Below are 21,025 nucleotides of genomic sequence, written 5' to 3'. Positions count from 1 at the left end.
CACTCAGGCCCGTGCCAGACGCCTGAGACTCGAGGCTCGGGCTCGACTGACATTGGACCTTGGGCCTCAGCAACATATTTCTGACCAGCTGCAGACATCATTCGGGTGTCAAAAGGAAATTTGTCAGACTCGAGCACCAATTCAGGTCTGCTGCCTCGCCAGGCAGTGACCCTCAGGGTGGTCCTGGGAAGGGGGAGGGGAGGAGTTTGGGAGAGGGGGTGAACACGGGCCAGCAGCGGCCCACAATAGTGCTGTGAAACTGGGGGAAACAATCCTGCTTCTCCTGGCTCCACATTAAGTTAAGTTAAAAAAAAACGTTATTTTTTGGTGACTTCCTCCAGCGGTCTCTTTAAGGACAGCTGGATAGGCCGCAGAAGGAATCAAAATGCTGACGCCTGCTCCGTTCAGCGCTGATGATCTTCCAGGAACGGTCTTAAAACAGCTGCTATGCCCCTCATTAACATATGCGAGGGGCCTAACGCCTGGACGCCTGAATATTGTTTGGCCCAATAAGGCACCCTTGGGGCATGGGAGACAGCGCTGGGAAATTGATGCTTTTTTCCCCCATTATATACCCAAAAAAAGAGCGCAGTGGGGTCCAATTTCTACCCCACTCATTACTGAAAGTATGGGGAACAGTTCATGGAAATGATCTCATCGCTCCCCGATCATTGTCATCCCAAAACACTTCACATGTAATTAATTTCTGAGGAGGAATCCCTTCGACTGCAAGGCCGTCAGACAGTGGTCGACATGAAACGTTCTGTGAGCTCTGCAGGGAAAGGAGAGGGTGGATCCGATCGGGCAGTTCCCCGATCAGACAGCCGACACAATTTGACAGAACGTCTTGTCGCCAGAACTGACCAACAGGCAACAGGATGTAGCCTGGTTGGTGGTGAGAAGGGCCCTCCCAGTGCAGTCCTTCCAACACACACGGTATCTCAGTGCCACTGTGAGCTGCCCCCGAGGCTGTGGCGGGGGTGAGACTGTCGTCCACCTCCCGATGGACTGCCCCTTCACGCAGAAGGTGTGCAGAAGGATGCGTTGGTTTCTATCCCAGTTCATCCCCACCAGTTTGGTAACACAGGACACTGTGCTCAATGGGCTGTTCCCCAGGACGCACACCGAGACAGATATCAACTGCTGCTGGAAGATCATCAACTCGGTGAAGGAGGCCCTTTGGTCCACCCGATACCTGCTGGTCTTCCACCTAAAGGAGCTGCCCACAATCGATTGTTGCTGATTGGTACAGTCCAAGGCCCAGGAATACGTGCTGCGGGACGCACTGAAGCAAGGTGCGACCAACGCAAGGGCTCTATGGTGAAAAGCCTATGATGGCCCTGTAAGGCTATCTCACCTTGTATTGTACAGCATGTATTATAAGATATGTACTGTGTTTAAACAGTAATAGTGGAATCCAATATTACAATTTCAAACACAGTATATATCTTATAATCTTACTTTCTTATTGCGTACGATCCGTGTTGTATTGTTTTGAATTGTATTGCATTGGAATTGTGGTATCTTTAAATTTTATGAACTAAAGTGTATTTTGAAATTAAAAAAACATGCAATTAATTACTTTATAAAGTCCAGCCATTGTTGTGATGCAGAAGAAGATAATGTCAACAGAACAGTCAATGTACACACAGTAAGTTCTAAACAACACATGAATAAGCAAATAATCCGGGAGGGGCTCTTTTGGTTTGGTGACATTGATCAACACATTGTCTGCAGATTATAAATTACCTTTTGGTTTCATCTTCCAGCCTTAAGCACAATTTTCCAAAATCACCTGACTCTAAAGGGGGTGGATGGTGTATAAATATCTTGGAAGAGCCGAACAAACTTATTTCTGTTTTTCCAGCTGATCAGACAACGTAAGTGAAATTAAACAAGAAACTGGCCTATTCGTTCAGAGCATCATAAGGTAAGAGAGATTTTCATGTGTCAGCCATGGCTCAGTGGTAGCACTCTTGCCTCTGGGATCGATGAGTTATGGGTTCAAGTCTCACTCCAGAGGCTTAAGTACACAATCCAGGCTGACACTCCAGTGCAGTACTGAGGGAGTGCTGTGCTGTCTTTCGGGTGAGACGTTAAACCTATCTGCGCTCTCAGGTGGATGTAAAAGATCCTATAGCACTAGGTCAAAGAAGAACAGAGGAGCTCTAGTGTCCTGGGCAATATTTATCTCTTAACCAACATCACTAAAACAGATTACCTGGCCATTATCACATTGCAGTTAGGGGGACCTTGCTGTACCCAAATTGGCTGCAGCATTTCCTATATTACAACAGTGACTACACTTCAAAAGTATTTCTTTGGCTGTAAAGCACTTTGGGATGTCCTGAGGTCATGAAAGGTGTGATATAAATGGAAGTCTTTCTTTGTTTAAAAGATACTATCCTTTATATTACACTAATTCAACCATAGAAATCAGTATTCTAAAGTCTCTTGTTCACTCTGGGATTGAAGGCTTTCATTGTTTTAGTTAGTATCAATGAAACAAGTCAAAATGAATCAAGAGCCTGGAGAAGGACAGCAGCTGAGAAGGAGAGAGAGAGAGAGACTCACAGCAAGATCAAGGTAGCTGTGCAGAAAAGCCCTGCACTAGTCATTTGCAATAAAGCAAGATATTACCAGCCTATCACTCCCCCTTCCCTCTCACTTTTTCTCTCACCATTTCCCCCTTTCTCTCCAACAGCAGCTCTGACAGGAAAGGGAAGGGAGTGAAATGGAGGGCAATGAAAGGGAGGTGAAGGGGAGAGATCAGGGGTAATGGAGGGCAATGAAGAGATAAGGATGGAATGGAGGGCAATGTAGGGGAGTGATGAGGGGGAAATGGAGGGCAGTGAAGAGGAGAGGGAAGTGTGGTGTCAAATCTGGTTTGTGAAGCACTCAGGGGGTCTGTTGAATCTCCTGAATATTTTCCAAACCGACCGAACCTTAATCTCAATGTTTGGGGAATCGAGATTCCACTCTCCACATTCTCTGACATTTAAATCTGTAACTTTTGTCAGACAGCTCTGACCGTGGTAACCTGACATGCACAGAGCTCTCTCCTAAACAGGACAGTTACAGCCAGGCGGTAGCTAATCAATGTAAACTGGGCTCTGCCTGACTATGACTTGCTTCAGTTTAAAGGCACTCGAAGTGTCAACAGACTCACTTGAATACTTTAACCTGCACTGACTAACTGTAGACCTGGAGCTCTGAGACACCAAATGCTGGTTTGCTGCCAGAACTTAATTTGCACATTTAATCAACAGACCAATATTTAATCAGCACACTGTTCAAACTATACAACATGCAGAAAGTTGACAATTCAGATTAACCTGATTGGGTAAAGAAAGAAAAAATGACTTGCATTAATATAGCACCTTTCACAACCTCAGGACATCATAAAGTGTTTTACAGACAATGAAATACTTTTGAAGTGTAGTCACTGTTGTACTGAAGCAAATGCAGCAGCCAATTTGTGTACAGCAAGGTCCCAAAAACAGCAACGTGATAATGACCAGATAATCTATTTTTAGTGACGTTGGTTGAGGGATAAATATTGGTCAGGACACCGGGGGGATCACCTCTTATCTTCTTCAAAATGGGTTCAAAAACAGAATTTATTTGGTTAGAATTAAGGAACAATAGAGGAGCTATTATTCTGCTGGGTGTACACTATAGGCCACTAAATAGTGGAAAGGAGATAGAGGAGCAAATTTGCAGGCAAATTGCAGAAAGATGCCAGAACTATAGAGTAGAGATAATGGGGGACTTCAATTATCCTATTATAGACTGAGATAGTAACAGTGTAAAGGGGAAAGAGGGGGAAGAATTCCTGAAATATGTGCAAGAGAATTTTCTTGATCAGCATATATCCAGCCCAACAAGGAAGGAAGCAGTGCTGGATCCAGTTCTGGGGAATGAAATGGGGCAAGTTTTCATTTTATTCATTTATGGGATGTGGGCATCACTGGCAAGGCCAGCACTTATTGGCCATTATTAATTGCCCTTGAGGAGGTTGTGGTGAGCCGCCTTCTTGAACAGCTGCAGTCCGTGTGGTGAAGGTTCTCCCACAGTGCTATTAGGTAGGGAGTTCCAGGATTTTGACCCAGCGACGATGAATGAATGGCAATATATTTCCAAGTCAGGATGGTGTATGCCTTGGAGGGGAACGTGCAGATAGTGTTGTTTCCATCTGCCTGCTGCCCTTGTCCTTCTCGGTGGTCGAGGTCGCGGGTTTGGGAGGTTCTGTCGAAGAAGCCTTGGTGAGTTGCTGCAGTGCATCTTGTAGATGGTACACACTGCAGCCAAGGTGCACCAGTGGTGGAGGGAATGAATGTTTAAGGTAGTGGATGGGGTGTCAATCAAGCAGGCTGCTTTGTCCTGGATGGTGTCAAGCTTCTTGAGTGTTGTTGGAGTCTTCGCACTGAGGACACCTTCCATTGTGTTGTGTGGCACTATCACCGTGCTAAATGTCATAGATTCAGAACAGATCTAGCAGCTCAAAACTGGGCATCCATGAGGCAATGTGGGCCATCAGCAGCAGCGGAATTGTATTCCACCACAATCTGTAACCTCATGGCCTGGCATATCCTTCACTCTACCATTACCAACAAGCCAGGGGATCAACCCTGGTTCAATGATGAGTGTAGAAGAGGATGCCAGGAGCAGCACCAGGCATACCTAAAAATGAGGTGCTAACCTGGTGAAAACTGTAAATGGGTGGGTTGGAGGCGGGTTGGGGGCAGGTCTGATATTGTTGCAATTTTCAATGACCCCCTGCCCTCAACTCACCCATTTTCCCTGTTAAAATCCTGCCCATGGAGTTTGCAAACCACGATTGAAGCAAGGATACAATTAACAGAAATTAATTTAAGAAACATTTGTTTATTGTTTATTGTTTTTGTTTACAATTCCAAAAACCTGTTGCTACTTGCCAGGTTCTTGGTGTTTGGAAGGAGTGCTGATCGGGGTAGATTTACCATTACGATCTTGGTATCCTTCTTGGCACTGACGGAAAAGCAGTTTCTTAAAAACAGCAACAACTGATCAGCACCATGAGGTAAGAGTTCCATCCACAAGAAACTAACATTGATTGAACTTTGCAGGTATATTGGAATATAATGAGAACCTGAATGAGAACTTTACTGGGACCAATCTTCCTGTAATGGTATAAGTCAGTGGGTTAAATTATGAGGACAGGCTGCATAAACTAGCTTGAATATAGAAGATTGACGGGTGATCTGATCAAGGTGTTTAAAATGTTAAAAGGATTTGATAGGGTAGATACGGAAAAACTATTTCCTCTGGGTGAGGGATTCAGGAACAAGGGGAGATAATTTTAAAATTAGAGCCAGGCCATTCAGAAGAGAAATCAGGATCCACTTTTACACACAAAGGGTGGTAGAAATCTGGAACTCTCTCCCCCCCCCCCCACAACCCCACCAAAAGGCTGTGGTGCTGGGACATTTGGAGCTTTCAAGACTGAGGTAGATAGATTTTTGTTAGGTACGGCTATCAAGGGATATGCAGCAAAGGCGAGTAAATAGAGTTGTGTTGCAGGTCAGCCTGGATCTAATTGAACGGCGGAACAGGTCTGAAGGGATGAATGCCCTACTCCTGTTCCTAATGTTCCTGTGTCAGTTCTAAATGGTGCAAATCTCCCCAGAAGGGCAATGTTCTAATAACACTCAATTTTCTGGGGTCAGCCCCTTTTCACAGCTTGAAATAAAAACTTGGACAGGTGAGAGGAGATAGTCCTAGTGTGGGGCTGGAAATTTGTGTGTAAGGGGAAATTTAAAGGGATGCAGACAATTGAAGGGAATTGGCAGAATAGGGGAGAGAGATAAATCCTTTGCCACCTTTGGAAAGGCTCAAAAGGCATGTTAATCCATCGGCTATCTTTTGCTTAAGGCTGAATGGGGAGAGGGTTAAGAAGCAACAGGTAAGAACAAAAGGAAAACAAACCCCAATGTGTAAGCAAAGAGCCTACAGGCTAGTGACAGAGCAGCCCAGCACCCAACCCCTGTTTGAAGGCTGCTACGGTGGAGTTGGTGCTACCTGAGGTGTTTGTCATTCCATGCCACCATCCCCAGAGCTTGTTGATAATCTTCAGTTACTTGACCCTGCATCAATGCGCATGAGCTTCTAACTAGGAAAATATGGGAATATTTGCAAATGTTTTATGTATTGGTTTTGCAAAGTAATGCAAACTAGTATTTGTATTAAAATTACTTGCACACTGTACTTTTGTTTAGTGTGAATTATATGGGATTTCCATAAGAACCAAATAGGAAATATTTGAACAATATTGGTTGGCATGTGCCTAGTTTGCCAACTCTGGTTGGTCATATTCCTGGAGGTATCATCACATGACCCTCCTGCCTTCAACCACCCCACACCCACACTCCTAACACTGATCGCCTGACACATCCATTATCGAGGGAGAGTGGTTGCGGGGGGGGGATCCCCGGAAATACCGGGAACACGGAGGTCCTGCCGAATTTAACGAGTTGGCTTGGGGCCGTTACGCGATTTAACATTTTTAACCTCCCCCCCAACTCTCTCCCACCCGCCGTGCGGGATTAATATCGACCCCTTTGTAACCTGAATGGATGATTCTTGACTGGCAGTCAAACAGCCTGTTCCCCCCATCTCTAATATTTTTATGATGTGGAGATGCCGGTGATGGACTGGGGTTAACAATTGTAAACAATTTTACAACACCAAGTTATAGTCCAACGATTTTATTTTTAATCCCACAAGCTTTCGGGGGCTTTCCCCTTCCTCAGGCGGTGTGGAGGGGAAAGCCCCCGAAAGCTTGTGGGATTAAAAATAAAATCGTTGGACTATAACTTGGTGTTGTAAAATTGTTTACAATTAATATTTTTATAACTAACAAACAAAAGGGCTCAAAGTAAATGGGGAAAAAAACACATTTTTAATGCCCCTATGATTTTTCTCCAGAGTTGCTGGAAGCAGTGCCCAGGAGATCAATCATTAATTCCAGTAGACTTCAGGACAATCCTAGAGGGTTGGCAACCTAACATGTGCTCCCCCCCACAAACCATTCAGGAGTCTGCCTTGGCTTAGTGGGTAGCACCTTGATTGTGGATTCAAATCCCACAGAATCTATGCTGCCCACTTGGAGGTGCTGTCCTTCAGATGAGATGTTAAACCAAAGCCCCATCTATCCTCTTAGGTGGATGTATAAGATCCCATGGCTCTATTTCAAAGAAGAACAGGGGAGTTCTACCTGGTGTCCTGGTCAATATTTATCCCTCAACCAACTTCAGTAGCACAGATTATTTGGTCAATTTCTAGTTGTTGTGGGACCTTGCTGTGCTCATATCGTCTGCTGCCTTTCCCTGCATTACAACAGTGACTCGGCTTCAAAAGTACTTCATTGGCTGTAAAGCGCTTTGGGATGTCCTGAGGTTGTGAAAGATGCTATATAAATGCAAGTTTTTTCTTTCTTGAAAAAATACAATCCTTTATATTACACTAATTAAACCATAGAAGTCCGTGTTCTAAAGTCTCTTGCTCACTTTGGGTCCGTTCACTTTCTTTGTCTTAGGTCGTGTCAATGTAACATGTTGGAAACATGCTTTTGTTGATGCTACCAAGGGTTGTTAATTCTTCTTAATAATAACTTCCACAATGATTCGGGCCCGAGTGTGACTGAACATGCAAGCTTTATTATAGACACAAGAACAGCGTTCTAATGCAGTTATACCAAACACAAAGTATTTATATAACAATGTTCTAATACAGTTATATCAAATAAACAAAGATGGTACAACCTGTCCCTGGAAAGTTTCAAGCTGATCAGGCCTGGTTCGTCGGGTGTGTGGGCCTCCGTCGCCCCAGAAACTGCTTCTAACTTTAGTGGGACAGTGTTTCAGTTTATATGTCTTTCTTAAGCATATTTGCTTCTGTTAGCTTCTGCTGGCTTAACGACATTAGTCCCATGATGTAGTCTGTCCCGGACATCTCCTCTCCCCCAGGGTGCCCGTTGTTCCAGACATCTTTATCCATTCTATGGTGTTAACTGTAGTCCATTCTATCCATCTTATGAGGGAGGGACATGCCCTTATCTTTCTGCGCATTTGGATTGTTCGGATGCAGAAATTTAAAATGTCTCATCCTGTATTTGCCAATCGCTGAAGTTACCTAATTATATGAACAAAGCTCCTGCAATTAACATACAGGATTAGTCTGTGTCCAAGCCCTCAGTCTTTGATTGGGCCTTGGGACATTTTGTTATCTGTTTCTGACAATTGGTCTTCAATGTGTCTGTTTCATGGTTTTATTGTCTGCAATATTCTCAATCACTTTGCCTGGTGTCAGGCACATCATTTCCTGTGGGATGCTGGCTCCCTCTGTATTCTCACAGACGCAAGGTCTGCCCACAGTCTCGCTTTTTAGCCAAGCGCCTAAAGCTTTGCAGGATGGGATACATGATTATGTCAAATTGTAACTGTTATCAGTGATACTTATAGTCACGGTCTGTCCATGATTGAGTGGAGATGAGGGAGAATGCCCGGGCACAGTGCCCCACAATCTGGAAGTAGTGTGAACAGCTGCAGTGGGTCACTTCAGAAGGTGGAGTGTGAAGTGGGCAGGGGGGTGAAGTCAGCCGGATCATGGGAAGACAGGAGGGAGGGGGGGCAGTACATGCAGGAAAGGAAAGAGAGGCAAAAAAGCTCCGAATGCTGTTTGGAGAGGAGAAGAGTTCAAGAGAGAAACTCAAGAGAGCAGCGTAGAGATGATAAGAGTCCCGAGAGCAGCCTGGAGAAGGACAGGAGCTGAGAAGGAGAGAGAGAGAGAGAGACTCACAGCAGGATCAAGGCAGCTGAGCTGAATAGCCCTGCACTAGTCATTTGCAATAAAGCAAGATATTACCAGCCTATCCCTCCCCCTTCCCTCTCACTTTTTCTCTCACCATTTCCCCCTTTCTCTCCAACAGAAGCTCTGTCAGGAATGGGAAGCGAGCGAAATGGAGGGCAATGAAGAGAATGTTTGGGGAATCGAGATTCCGCTCTCCATGTTCTCTAACATTTAAATCTGTAACTTTTGTCAGACAGCTCTGACTGTGGTAACCTGACATGCACAGAGCTCTCTCCTAAACAGGACAGTTACAGCCGGGCGGTAGCTAATCAATGTAAACTGGGCTCTGCCTGACTGTGACTTGCTTCAGTTTAAAGGCACTCGAAGTGTCAACAGACTCACTTGAATACTTTAACCTGCACTGACTAACTGTAGACCTGGAGCTCTGAGACACCAAATGATGGTTTGCTGCCAAAACTTAATTTGCACATTTAATCAACAGACCAATATTTAATCAGCACACTGTTCAAACGATACAACATGCAGAAAGTTGACAATTCAGATTAACCTGATTAGATAAAGAAAGAAAAAATGACTTGCATTTATATAGCACCTTTCACAACCTGAGGACATCCCAAAGTGTTTCACAGCCAATGAAGTACTTTTGAAGTGTAGTCACTGTTGTAATGAAGGAAATGCGGCAGCTAATTTGTGCACAGAAAGGTCCCAAAAACAGCAATATGATAATGACCAGATAATCTATTTTTAGTGATGTTGGTTGAGGGGTGATTATTGCTCAAGACACTGGAAGGAACTCCCCTGCTCTTCTTCGAAATGGGTTCAAAAACAGAATCTATTTGGTCAGAATTAAGGAACAATAGAGGAGCTATTATTCTGCTGGGTGTCTACAACGGCCACTAAATAGTGGGAAGGGGATAAAGGAGCAAATTTGCAGGCAAATTATAAAAAGATGCAATAATTTAAGAGTGGTGATAATGGTTGGCTTCAATTATCCTATTTTAGACTGGGAAAATAACAGTGTAAAGGGCAAAGAGGGGGAGGAATTCCTCAAATGTGTACAAGAGAACTTTCTTGATCAATATGTCTCCAGCTGAATGAGGAAGGAAGCAGTCTTGGATCTAGTTCAGAGGAATGAAGTGGGGCAAGTGGAGCATGTTTCAGTGAGGGAGCATTTAGGAAACAGTGATCACAATATCATTAGGTTTAAAGTAGTTATCGAAAAGGACAAGAAACGTGAAAACACTCTATTAGAGGAGAATTATTTTCAGTGAGTTGAAAAGGGATCTGGCCATGGTCGATTGGAATCAAAGATTGGCAGGTAAATCAGCAAATGAGCAATGGGAGGCCTTCAAGGAGGAGTTGGTTCGGGTACAGACTGGACACATTCCCATGAGGGCAAAAGGAAGAGCATGAAAAACTAGGGGGCCGATTTTCGGATGGCGTTGGGGGTGGGGGGGTGCTCCTAAAATCGTAGAAATCCGGAGCGGGTTCGGAGCCCGGCTCCAACCTGCTGACTTCTGGGTTCCCGGGTAACGCGTTAGGGTGCGTGTGCGCCTCCCGAATGCGGGACTCCCACCGGAAATTAAAGCAGGTGGGATGATAATTTAAATACCTGTCCACGTGGCTGAAGTACTTGAGAGACCTCATTGAGTGGACATTTTGGCAGGGGTGCAATTTTGAAGGATCCTCAGCGTGTTTCCCGTGCTGTGGGAAGCACTCCCTGTTGCAACAGACGTATTTCAGCGAGCAGCCAGTGGGAGATGCAAATGAGTATTTGACAGGTGGGGGGAAAACCTCATTTATTGCAGCAGAGCACTCTGTCACTTCAGACAAAGGCCTTTGTGTTTTCACTCAAAATTCTTACTTTCCACCCAAAACTCTGCTGTGCAAACATTTACCTACTTTGCGGACCCCCTCAAACTCATACCGTCAGGATGGGGGGGGCGCCATGGCTGCATTCATCACTTCATCTGAGGACGAGCAACATCACCAGCCTCGCCAGGCACGGCGTCCACCTCCGCCACGTGGAGCTCCACAACACAGTGCTGCGCCACAGGCACCTGCACAACAGCACGGAGGGCAACAACAGAGAGAGCGCCGTCGCAGGAGGCACTACCCTCGTCACAGGGTCTACAGTCCGAGGCTCAGCTTCCTGGACCTCTCTGAGGAGCAGCACATACGAAGGCTCAGAGTGAGTCGCCAGGTAGTCGCAGACATCTGCAGCCTCCTTCATGCTGAGCTGCTCCCGGCTGGGCCGAGCAGCATCTCCTTACCTGTCGCTGTAAAAGTCACCACTGCCCTCAACTTCTTTGCCTCCGGATCGTTCCAGGGTGCCACCGGGGACATCGCCAGGGTCTCTCAGTCATCTGCGCACAAGTGCACAAGGCAGGTCACCGACAGCTTGTTTCGCAGGGTCTCGCACTACGTCAACTTCCCGATGGACGACCTCAGCCAGACGGAGAGGGCAGTGGGATTCCACGCTGTGGCTGGCTTCCCACGGGTGCAGGGTGTAATCGATTGCACCCATATAGTAATACGAGCACCTCCACATGAGCCAAGACTGTTCATCAACAGGAAGGGCTATCGCTCCATCAACACTCAGCTCATTTATGACCACCACAAGAGATTCCTTCACGTGTGTGCCAGATACCCTGGCAGCTGCCACAATTCCTTCATCCTCTGGGAGTCCAACATCCCGTCCCTCTTCCACGCACCCAACACTCGCAAGGGCTGGCTCCTTGGGGACAAGGGATATCCCCTGCACACGTGGCTTATGACACCTCTGAGGAATCCCTCAACAGCGTCGATATAACAACAGCCACATCGCTACCAGGTCTATAACTGAGCATGTTATAGGGCTGCTCAAGATGCGCTTCAGGTGCCTTGATCATTCTGGGGGAGCACTTCAGTACGCACCAGACAGAGTGGGACGCATTATAGTCGTGTGTTGTGCCCTGCATAACATGGCACAACATAGAGGGGTGCCGCTGGAGAGGGCCTCATCCACATCTGCCACCCATGCTGAGGAGGAGGAGGAGGCAGAGGAGAGGGAGGAGGAGGAGAAGGAGGCGGAGGAGGAGGAGCAACCCATGGGCAGAACAGCAGCTCACCTGGCTACTTGTAAGGCCAGGAGTCACTGATATGTGAGCGGCTCTCCTAATATCAGACAGTGTGAAGACTCCAGTCCTCACCACCTGGATCGAGCAGCAGCTACACCAGCCCCCCCACCCCCCTCCTGGCATAAAACAGTCTTGCAATTACACATGCACCCACTTTAGAGTGACCCAACGGGTGGCATCAAGTGTGGGCGTTCATGGTGAACCTCATGAATGGGCCTTATTACAGAAGCCAGTCAAGAATGGCCAAGACGTGGCAGTAGTGGTGACATTAATATTATTTAATGTGCGTTTAGCAAAAATACAAATATAAATAAAAACATGACCAACCGTCAAACACCCTTGTGCATCCCCTTTGTGCTTAAAAAACCTTTGCCTTTCACTTCCGACTACTTCTACGTGGTGCATCCCCTGTGGCTGCAGCAGAGGTAGTGGCAGGTTGCTCATGTTCATGCCCTGACTGCTTAGATGCTTTGGGCCTACGCCCTATGGGTTTTGGCGCCGTGAGGGCCCCTCCAAAGACTGCTCCACCTGCATCTGTGCAGGTGCAGACTCGGCCACCTGGAGAGGAGGCAGCATTGCGGATACTGGTTAAGAGGGGCATAACGGGTGAGACATAGGGGCACTTTGAGTGGTGTCCCCACTTCCATGTCCCCTTTCGTCATCATCCCTCCCCTGGGCCAGGCCCACACCACTCCTACCACTCTGCTGTACGACAGTTTGGAGGACATATGTGAAGTCTTGTAAGGCCAGTGCTGGAGTATATGCCTGCCTGTATAAGACAGCAGAATGTTGTTTACCCAGAGTCCGAAGGGCCGTTGTCAGGGCCTGAATGGACTCCTTTGTGAGCTGTGCTTGAAGCTCCATGGAGGCTAGTCTTCCCTCCATCACAGACATTCCCGCACTTACCCGCGACACTACCTCAGAGATGCCCTCACGTCCCTGTGACAGTATCTCAGAGATTCCCTCCTGTACCTGCGTCACCATTCCACTCAAGCAGGAGTTGGACTCCTCCATCCTCTGCGTGATTGTGGAGAGTGCGCGTGGCACCTGTTCCAGCACCTCGTAAATGTGCTGCTGCCCCTCGATCATTCTCCTTTTAATGGATGGCCCCCAGGGTTCAGCATCTGTGTCCAGCTGAGCAGAGCCTGGAGAAGAGTGCTCCCACCGACACGGACTCTCCACAGCTGCCCCTGCCACCAGTGTCTGTTCATGCTCACATGTGTGTGCTTGCTCACCATGTGCGACCCCAACTAACTGCAGATGGTGACCCACTGAGTTGTGTGTATTTGCGCTGGTGGATGGTTCGCTCAGATGTGACGGTGCACCCTCAGAGGCTGGCAGGTCCTCTGAGGAATCGCCCTTTGCCGTCACAGCGGCCGCTGAAGTCCCTGTGAGAGAACGGAAGGCAATATTAAGCATGATGACAGATGGTGAGGTGCTGAAGATGGCAAAGCATGTTAACATCAATTGGTATTGTGTGTGCTGAATGTTAAAGTTCTGTCACCACACATTTGTTGGGTGCCAGTCTTGGCGTCCCTGACGGACAGGCACTCGAGGGTGCGGCTCAGCTCCAGCGCCTCCTGCTCCGCGTCTGTAAGCACGACTACCTATTGCAGTCTCACTCCAGTCCTCACTCTCTCCCGTGCATTCTGGGCTCTCTTCTCCTATAAGGGGAGAAAGTAGAGAGGCGTGAGTGAGTGATAGTGATGTGGCCAACCGCTGAATGCATTGGTTTGGGTGTGGCTGACCATGAAAGAGATGCATCAGAGGGTGAGTATGAGACAGAGCCATGATATTGTATGAGGATTGGGTTGAGTCGTAGTGGCAGGGTGAGTACTGGGAGGTGAGGAAGTGGCGAGGAAATGCAGGTAAGTTGAGAATCAGCTTTGAGTGGGTGTGAGGAGTGATGTGATAGAGTAGTGTTGGCAGTGCAGAATGAGTTGTGGGGTGGGGGCAGTGATGTGGAAGACGGTATGTAGGAGAATGAGTAAGTGTACTCACTTTGGCTGACCTAGTTAGGTCATTGAAGCGCTTCCTGCACTGGATCCAGGTGCGGGAGATGTTGCTGCTGCTGGTGACCTCCTCTGCCACCTCGAGCCACGCTTTCTTGGTGGCAGAGGCAGGCCACTTCCTCCCATCCACCGGGTAGAACACATCCCTCCTCCTCCTCACCCCATCCAGTAGCACCTGGAGTGAGACATCACTGAATCTCGGGGCAGCTTTTCCCCTGTGCTACTCCATTGTGCTGTGTGGATGTTTCCTCCAGGAGCAGCCATTGGAGGACTGCCCCTTTAAATAGAGCTCCTCCAGCTGACAGCCTGTGATACGGGTGTGCAGTCCGCCCGCTGCGCAGGTTTCGGACTCCAAACCCGGAAGCCACGTTAAGTGGCTCCAATTTACCCGTGATTGCGTGGGGAACGTACAGATTTTATTGGACAGGTTAACCACGCGCCCAATCACCCTCCCGCTGCCGTCCCGCCTCCCTGCTAATATCAGGGCCCAGAACTCCTTGGATGACTAAAGATATAGCGATCAAAATGAAACAGAAAAAGGAGGCTTATGATAAATTTTAGGCTCACAATTCATTATAGAACCAAGCAGAATACAAAAAATACAGGTGAGAACTGAAAAAGGAAATAAGGGCAAAGATCGTGTGTGAGATTAGATTAGCGGGTAACTTATGAAGGAACCCAAAAGTCTTTTGTAAACATACAAATAGTGAAAGGGTAGTTGAAGGAAGGGTGGGACTGACTAGGGACCAAAAAGTAGATTTCCGTGTGGAGGCTGAGGGCATGGTTGAGGTACTAAATGAATACTTTGCATCTGTCTTCACTAAAGAAGAGGACGCTGCCAATGTCACAATAAAGGAGGAGGCAGTTGAGAAATTGGATAGGATAAAAATAGATAAAGAGGAGGCACTTAAAAGGTTGGCAGCGCTCAAAGGAGAAAAGTCACCCGGTCCGGATGGGATGCATCCTAGGTTGCTGAGGGAAGTAAGGGTGGAAATTGCAGAGACTCTGGCCACAATCTTCAAATCCTCCTTAAATATGGGAGTGGTGCCAGAGGACCGGAGGATTGCAAATGTTACATCCCTGTTCAAAAAAGGGGAGAGGGAGAAACCCGACAATTATAGGCCAGTTAGTCTAATGTCGTTGGTGGAGAAACTTTTAGAGACACTGGAGGGGGATCCTGATGACATTGAATGGAATGCAGCTCATGCAACTGCTCTGTTTCGACTTAAAGAAACCTTTGGAGACCCACAGCGTCCTGAACACTGCAAAGTAGTGAATCAGTTACACCGTGCGTTAGCACTGAACCCAAATGACACTTTTGTCAAGATCATGTTGGCTCTAAGACTACAGGAATTCAATCAAACTGAGGAATGTTTCAGATTAGTTGAAGAAGTACTGCTGAAATCTCCTGATGATCCATATATAATTCAGTAGGCAGCCAAATTTTTAAGAAAACAAAGATCTGTTGAATATTCCTTACAGCTATTGAAAAAGGCACTGAAGATTAAATCGTCTTCAGCACTCCTTCACCACCAGATTGGCTTATGTTACAAAACTAAGCTGATTGCACTGAAGAAAACACGTCCTAAATACATTAATCATGGAGAAAGAAAAGAATTGATTGAACTTTGCAAATACCATTTCCAAACAGCGTTTGATCAGAAACCCTCACTTATTTTTGCAATATTTGATTTGGCTGAAATCCTTGCAGAATCCGGAGAACATTCCAAAGCCGATGACATCTACGTCAACCTACTTAGAAATGAAGATTGCAGCCTTTACTATAAACAATTAATACGTTGGAACTATGGACAGTACGAGCTGCATGAGAAGAGATCCCAGCTGAATGCCATTCATCTTTTCAAGGAATGCTCAAAACTCAAAGTTAACAATAAGAAAAACGAGGAATGCCGTGCAAAATTGAAACAAATTGCTGAAGATCGAATGAATAGATATTCAAGAGACAGTGTAGCCTTTGGTATATTGGGGCTAATACACCAGGTTGATGGCAAGAAATCAGAAGCCATTGAATTCTTTAAGAAAGCCCTGGAGGGTGATCCTGAGAATGAAGAATATCGAAGTGCTCTACGAGAGCTGCATCAGGTTACATCGGGCAATGTTAAAATGTGTCTCCGATTGACCTGAGGAAATTGAATCCCGTTTTCAATGTGTTGTTTTGTGGTAAATAGTTCAAAAATAATCTTAACATTAGTTGACAGACTTCCCATTTGACATAGGGTTGTGTTGCTACTCATCTACCCTATCATTCTGCATTCACGTTCCCACTTGCTATGGTTACAGTAATGATAAGTATAAATTTCTGAGCTAATGACAAGGTCTCAACTCATTTTTTTTACTGATTTCAACAGCTGAAACTGAAAGGGACATAGTTAGAAACTGTGGGGTAATTTTGACTTTGGCCGATGGTGTAAAACGGGCGATAGCGAATGAAGTGGGATCGTGAGTTGTAAGGAGGATGCAAAGAGGCGTCAAGGCGATTTAGACAAGTTGAGTGAGTGGGCAAATACATGGCAGATGCAGTATAATGTGGATAAATGTGAAGTTATCCACTTTGGAAGGAAAAACTGAAAGGCAGAGTATTATTTAAATGGTGATAGATTGGGAAATGTTGATGTACAAAGGGACCTGGGTGTCCTTGTACACCAGGTGCAACAAGCAGTTAGGAAGCCAAATGTTGGCCTTCATTGCAAGAGGATTTGAGTACAGGAGCAAGGATGTCTTACTGCAGTTATACAGGGCCTTGGTGAGACCACACCTGGAGTATTGTGTGCAGTTTTGGTCTCCTTACCTAAGAAAGGATATACTTGCCATAGTGGGCGTGCAGCGAAGGTTCACCAGACTGATTCCTGGGATGGCAGGACTGTCATATGAGGAGGGAGTGAGTTGACTCAGCCTGTCTTCACTCGAGTTTAGAAGAATGAGAGGGGATCTCATTGAAATGTATAAAATTCTGACAGGGCTAGACAGACTGGATGCAGGGAGGATGTTTCCCCTGGCTGGGGGGTCCAGAACAAGGGGTCACAGTCTCAGGATACGGGGTAGGACATTTAGGACTGAGATGAGGAGAAATTTCTTCACTCAGTGGGTGGTGAACCTGTGGAATTCTCTACTACAGATGGCTGCGGAGGCCAAGTCACTGAATATATTTAAGAAGGAGCTAGATAGATTTCTAGACGCAAAAGGCATCAAGGGATATGGGGAGAGAGTGGGAATATAGTATTGAGATAGAGATTCAGCCATGATCATATTCAATGGTGGAGCAGTGTCGAAGGGATGAATGGCCTACTCCTGCTCCTATTTTCTATGTTTCTATGTTTCTATAGACGTCCATTATACACCATTCCCGATTTTCCTTTTCATTGAAATCAACTGAATTCTAATTGCCCCGTTTTATCCCATCTCCCATGGTTAGATTTTCCCATTGTGAGTTTATAGGTGTTCCAACTTCTATAAAAGGGAAATCCAGACAGCAGTGGTTAGTCAAGGGTTAGTTGATTGAGGTGCACTGTCAGTTTGTGTAGTTTAAAGTAATTTCTTCGAACCATTGTTAAAACAGTTTAGTGACTAATTGCACCATTGTCCTCTAATAATGAAAGGCATTTCTGTAGAAGTGTGAACCTTGTGTGGGCCATCACTGTTGTTCAGGTTGTTTCAATATATTTTGAATGTTTATGATTTCATATCCTGTTTTAGATGGGTTGATAATATGATACGATTTGCTGTGGATGGAAATTTGTAAATATCTGAGAGGAGCCAAACGTGTGTGCCTGCCACTTGACTCTGTGTGAATATTCCTTATTAACATTCGACAGTATTTCTTCGAACATTGTATTTAATTGTAGAGTTCTATTAGAAGGGGTTACACCAATGTTACCATCAAAAATAGGATGGTTTCAAACTTGACGTGCAGGAGAATTTGAGCTTAAGAGCTGACCCTTGAACTTGTGATGGGGGAGAGATCATCTGACCTTTCATTCAAAAGAGAAGCTCCAGCAGCAGGAAGAAGAGTATTTGATGAAAGAAATATTTTGAAGATAAATTGACTATAATTATGTTCTTTGGTGGCAAAATCACCGGAGAAAATGAACTAATCCCTTGTGATCTCTGTAAAGGGCAGTTATAATTAATCGTTGTGTTCTATTGTTATTGCCTAATTATGAATTTGCTTTAAATTGTAAATAAATGTGTGAATGATTCTTAGTCTCTTAAAACTCAGAGCTGTCTGAATAGGTTCCATTGCCTGAAGATCCACTGCGAAGGTGGACATTATGTTGCACGAGGGTTGCGTTGTCTGGTAGGGCACCCAACCCATAGGAAAACAGAGCAATATACCTCGAGTGAGCCTGAGGCCTAAAAGTTAAGGGCAAAGTGATCTTCACAGCTACCGGCAGTAACCTGCCTGCCCTCAAGTTTGCCTACACAGCAGATTACAGCATGTGACACATCTCTGGCACTGCCTCCTTGGTGAATCAGAGCCGACACATGCCAAGTTCCACAGAGAAGTTCAGGCAATTCAGATTCTGCCTGTATTTGCAGGTGGACACAGGCCTCTGTGATACAGAGATACTCCCAATGGAAAGGTGATGTCGCAAAAATAAAGCAGAAAAAGAAAGAACTTGCATTTTACACAGCACCTTTTAAATCCTTGGGACATCCTAAAGCACTACATAGCTAATGAAGTACTTTTGAAGTGTAGCCACTATAGTAACGTAGAGAAACACAGCAGCCAACAGCAATGAGATAAATAACCAGATAAGCTGTTTTAGTGATGTTGCATGTTGAGTGGCAACAATTTTACATTCACAGTTCTAATTCAGATCCGTTTCTTCTTTCCTCTTCTCTCATGCGTAGAGCAGCAGTCCATCAATTTTCTTGACGATGATTCCTCAGAGGACATGATTCCATCTGAGGGTGCACCGTCACAGGATTAATACCATTCACCAGTGCAAATACTCACACTTCGGTGAGTCCAGTTACACAGCTAGTTGGATTTTCACCTGGTGATTCACATTTCACAAGTGAGCACGAGCAGAGAGTGGTGACAGGGACAGGTGTGGAGAGTCCGGGTCAGAGGCAGCACTCCTTTCCAAGCTCTGCTGGACACAGATGCTGAACCCTTGGGGCCATCGATGAAAAGGAGAATTATAGAAGGACAGCAGCAAATTTGTGAAGTACTGGTAAACATGCCACTCACACTGTCCACAATAGCTGAGAGGATGGAGGAGTCCAGCTCGAACCTTGGTCACAGGCCATTGTGAGAATGTTTACCACGGAGAGAGTGGCCGTCTCCATGGAACTTCAATCATGACAATCAAACCAGTCCAGGCAGGCAATGTCCATGGCCGTGCAAACTTTGGATGCCAGCATGTCCGGGAGAGGGATGATGTTGAAAGGGGACATGGCAGTGGGAACTCCACTCAGAGCACTCCCACGTTTCACCCGTTGCGGCCCCCCTCCCCCAACCTGTACCTAACATGCTGCCTCCTCTCTTGATGGCCGAGTCTGCCCCTGCACTGGTGCAGGTTGAGCAGTCTTTGGCGAGGCCCTCACAGGCTCCAACACCCAGAGGCTCCAGGCCAAGAGCATCTCAGCAGTCCGAGCAGGGATCTGAACAGCCTGCCTCTACCTCTGCTGAAGCCACAGGGGTTGCAACAAGTAGGAGCACAAGGTAAACTAAGGAAAATAAATGTTAATTTACCATGGGTATGCACATGGGTGTTTGTGAACATTTTGTGTTAATAAGTTTCCTTTTGTTATTACCTCACATAAAGTATATTAATTTGCACCAATTCCCCGTATTGCCCATTCTTGTGTTCCAAGTGGCAACTTTTCAGTGGCTTGGCGATGAATGTGAATACATGATTTGATGGGACCAATTGGGGCATGTGCAATGGGTAGATGTTTGGTTAGAGGAATTGGTGAGTGGTTTGGGGAGGAGGGGGGGGGGTTCCGGGTGATGTGATAATTACTTTGGTCCAGTGTGAATGATTAACTGAACCTTTGAGCTATTAGGGCATCCCTGGCATCCTGAGCAGCAATGTGAATGACTGTACTGAGGTAAGGTGCCCCATCTTCATCTTCCTTCTCCTCTTCTTCATTGGAATCATCATCAGATGATGATTGATGAGGGCCTTCCTCGTCCTCAACCTCTAATCCTCACCGCTGTGCAATGTTGTGCAGAACTCAGCAAACCACGATCATTCTGGAGACCCTCACTGGTGACTACTGAAGGGCATCTCCAGACTTGTCCAGCACCTGATGTGCATCTTCAACATGTCGATGGCTGGCTTAATGACAAAACTGGTGGTGATATGGCTCTCATTGAACTGCTCTTGGACTTCATTGGTGGGGCTCCTCATAGGTATCATCAGCCAAGTTTGAAGTGGGTGGCCTTTGTCTCCTAACAGCCACCCCTTAAGTCTGGTTCCAGGTACGAAGAGCTCAGGGATGTTGGACTACCTGCGGGAAGCCAGCCAGAGATGTGAATCTGAGTGCCTGCTTATTCTGGCTATTGTCGTCACAGGGGAAGTTGACATAAATGGATGCCCTGATAAACAACCCATTCATCACCTGCATTATGAATTTATGTGCAGCCGACTGAGAGACCCTCGTTATGTCTCCGGTTTCGCATTGGAAGGTGCCAGATTCAAAAATATTGAGGGCAGTGTTGACTTTCACAGCGACTGGCAATGTGTGATCACCAGGTCAAGCAGGGAGCAGCTCTTCATCTAGGAGGCTACATGTCTGCGACCACCTGAGGTGTCAATCTGAGCCTCTGGAAGTACTGTTCTCCAGAGAGGTCAAGGAAGCTGAGCCTCTGTCTGTACACCCTGTTAGGTGGGTAGTGCCTCCTGCAAATTCAACCCCTCTATTGTCCGCCTCTCTGTTGTCCACCTCTCTGTTGCCCACCCCTCTGCTGTCCACCCCTCTGTTGTCCACCCCTCTGATCTCCACCTCTCTGTTGTCCACCTCTTTGTTGTCCACCCTCTGTTGCCCACCTCTCTGCTGTCCACCCCTCTGTTG

The 21,025-nt window shown here is 46.3% G+C and overlaps 1 protein-coding gene and 1 pseudogene across 3 annotated transcripts in view; both read left to right on the top strand.

Annotated features, from left to right (window-relative positions):
* LOC137340159 (interferon-induced protein with tetratricopeptide repeats 5-like) overlaps nucleotides 1-21,025 on the top strand; it is a 39,528-nt gene that overhangs the window by 5,922 nt on the left and 12,581 nt on the right. For 2 of the 3 annotated variants that reach the window (XM_068002509.1, XM_068002508.1), the window contains exons 2-3: nucleotides 1,868-1,930; nucleotides 4,941-5,062. The gene's annotated coding sequence lies outside the window, so the exon portion shown is untranslated. Of the gene's footprint in view, nucleotides 1-1,867; nucleotides 1,931-4,940; nucleotides 5,063-20,595; nucleotides 20,840-21,025 lie in introns of those variants that run through there. The other variant, XM_068002510.1, reaches the window with a different exon arrangement.
* On the top strand, nucleotides 15,033-17,042 carry LOC137340335 (interferon-induced protein with tetratricopeptide repeats 5-like; annotated as a pseudogene).

This window comes from Heptranchias perlo, chromosome 21, assembly GCF_035084215.1.
Source record: "Heptranchias perlo isolate sHepPer1 chromosome 21, sHepPer1.hap1, whole genome shotgun sequence".
In the NCBI taxonomy this organism is placed as follows: domain Eukaryota; kingdom Metazoa; phylum Chordata; class Chondrichthyes; order Hexanchiformes; family Hexanchidae; genus Heptranchias; species Heptranchias perlo.
The sequence above is the reverse complement of the archived record's forward strand: the minus strand, read 5'-3'. Positions and strand labels throughout refer to the sequence as shown.